At 44.3% G+C, this 2,905-nt stretch overlaps 1 long non-coding RNA gene across 1 annotated transcript; it reads right to left on the reverse strand.

The window, feature by feature from the left end:
* Positions 1–384: 384 nt before the first annotated feature.
* On the reverse strand, positions 385–2,642 carry LOC142873349 (uncharacterized). The gene is made up of 3 exons (XR_012921413.1): positions 2,556–2,642; positions 732–873; positions 385–643 (listed from the first exon to the last, which is right to left on the reverse strand). It is a non-coding gene; the product is annotated as an uncharacterized LOC142873349 (long non-coding RNA).
* Positions 2,643–2,905: the final 263 nt, after the last annotated feature.

The following is a 2,905-nucleotide window of genomic DNA, read 5'->3' on the forward strand; positions in this document are numbered from 1 at the left end:
AACTTGAACAGCTCATAAATAATATAATTAATTTTTGTTCCACTTCAGCTCCAGTTACTAATTGATTTAAGCCTACTGCTCTGAATTCTCTCTGTTCCCCTTATGTTCCGTGGATCCTAACACTCACAGTGTTGTTTCACTCTCCGCTACAGCTGTATGATCTGGAGGACAGGAATCATGTCTTGTCTACCCTCTACTTCACAGAGCGCCTGGCCCATAGGAGCCACACAGTAAACACTGGTTGAATGCTTTAGTTACCAAATGACTCCTAGCTATAATCAGTTCTGTATCAGCAGCAGAGGCAGTCCTAACTGGCCTGTTTGTTCCTGTGTGCTAACTAATGTTTTATTTGAAGAGAAAAATTTAAAAACATAAACTACACACTAGAATATGGCAGGCTATATTTGGCTATTTAAGTTCTATATGTTTGTTCCTTGTTTTCCTCTGAAACATGTTTATGTTGTAGGGTCCAGGCACCCAGAAAGAGAATGACTTTGTGGTTCCTGTCCCAAGTCGCAGGGAATTGTTAAGCTTGCCCTAGCATGGGTCAGGAGCTGCCCCTGCACCAGTCTTCCGTGTGCAGGAGGGTGGGCCACGTTGTAACACCTTCTCTGTGAACATTAAGGTAGGGTAGAAGCAACGCCTGGAAGAAAGGGGATTGAGGCCTTTAGTCCCACAGGAATTGTCAGGGCCACCTCAGTAGTTTTAGTGCTTACCTGCTTCGAGCCCACCTTTCTTTGCAAAACACATGAACACCCACGTTTCATTATTCAGTAATCATTGGACACCAGCTGTGGGTCATGTGTGTAGTTCTGTGCTCTCCTCCTTATTCTCTGTGTGTTCATTGTACTCTCTATGTCTCAGTTTCCTTATCTGAAAAATAAGTAAAGTCATAATACTTTGTAGGATTGTTTTGAGGATTAAATGAGATTTTATACACACATACTATATATCATCTGTAATATATATTAATGTATATATAGAATATATATTACATTATATATAATATGTATATAAACTTAGAACAGTACCTGCCACATATGTATCAATGAAATGCCAGCTTTTACAAGTCTGTAGTCCCTTTTCCATAATTCTAAAATTCAAAAGCATAGATCTACCATTTGATCCACAAGTACCACTACTGGGTATCTACCCAAAGGAAAAGAAATCATCATACCAAAAAGACACCTGCAACTGTATGTTTATCACAGCCCAATTCACAGTTGCAAAGATATGGAATCAACCTAAATGCCCATCAGTCGAGGAGTGGACGAAGAAAATGTGGTATATATATACCATGGAATACTACTCAGCCACAAAAAAGGATGAGATAATGTCTTTCACAGCAACTTGGATGAAATTGGAAGCCATTATCCTAAGTGAAGCAATTCAGGAATGGAAAACCAAATACCATGTGTTCTTACTTATAAGTGGGAGCTAACCTGTGGGTATGCAGGGGCAGACTGAATGGTACAAAGGACACTAGAGACTCAGAGGGGGAGAGTGAGAAGGGAGAGAGGGAAGAAAGAAAAACTTACCTGTTGGGTGTAGTGTACACTATTCGGGTGATGGGTACCCTAAAAACCCAGACATCACCACTATTATTTTATCCGTGTAAACAAAAATGTACTCCTAAATCTATCGAAATATAAATTTAAAAAAATTTTAAGTTTTATCTCTATAAAATTTCCTAAATTCAAATAAATAAAATTAAAAGCTCCCCAAAACCAAAGTCTCTTCATAACTTTGGCAGAAATTCTGGCCTGATCTGAAGTCAGTGACTTGCAGAGCCTGACCTGAGGGGGCATGTGAGGCAAGTGTGAGACTTTATTTAGCCCCTTAGTGTGAACGTTCACACATTTTGCTACAGGGGTGATCAGTGTGGCAGATGACGGGGTGCCGCTCCAGCCCCACTGGCGATATGACATAGCATTAGCATTTTCAAGCGACAAATCCTGAAATTCCAAAACACACCTGAGCCCCAGGTTTCAGATGAGGGACTGTGGCCCTGTGTTTCCTTATAGCGTCCTTGTCAATGCTGTGCCTAGGAGGATGCACTGCAGGTCCTGCCTGGAAGGAACCCGGGAGAGGCAGTGGACTTGCAGCGTCTCAAAGGGGCTGCCTCAGTGAGACCCGAAGAACCCGGTGCCTCCTCACGTCGGGCACAGTGCAAAAGGGCGGACGGAGGAGGTGGCGAGGAGGAAACCACGCGCTGTGCCTGTTCACGGTGATGGAGCACAGTGCGTCCTCAGAAGGCAGCAGCAGCCACTAAATAGGTAACTGCTGACGTGATGAGGGGTGTTCTAGCTGCTGTGGGAGCCCGTGAGAGGGAGCCAACCTTGTCCTGGAGGGCAGAGGAGACCTCCCTCCCCCTGAGCACGGGCTGAGTGGGAGTGAGCAGGGGGAGAAGCTGAGAACGCATGGCACAGGTAGAGGGAGGCACACGCCGAAGGCCAGGAGGCTAGAGAAAGCTTGTCCCTTCCAGAAAACTGAGCGGAGTCCATGTGGCTGAAGGCAAGAGTGAGCACAGGACGGTGAGAGAGAAGAGAGCGTACCTCAAGCCGAAGTCAGATGCCTTAGGGCAGGGTGCCCGTAGTGTGGTCTCGAATAGACAGCCCTGGTCTATACGGCTGTTGGTCCAGTGTTTTTAGTAATAGCACAGTCTTTCACTCTCAAAAGTGTCCCTGTTTGGACCCTTAAACTACATGGTCCACCCTCCTACAGGCTAATTTAGGGACTGAGAATTTATCCTTAGGGAAATGGGAAGCCATTAAAAAAATTTTAAACAATGCACATTTTAAAAAGTCATTTGGGTTGATTTGTGCCACTTGGCTTTGCACAATAAAAAGGTCTTTTGTCTTTCTCTGCCAATCATTTTATTGGTCTCAGAGCTTACTGGAAAAGA

This window comes from Microcebus murinus, chromosome 10 (genome assembly GCF_040939455.1).
Source record: "Microcebus murinus isolate Inina chromosome 10, M.murinus_Inina_mat1.0, whole genome shotgun sequence".
In the NCBI taxonomy this organism is placed as follows: domain Eukaryota; kingdom Metazoa; phylum Chordata; class Mammalia; order Primates; family Cheirogaleidae; genus Microcebus; species Microcebus murinus.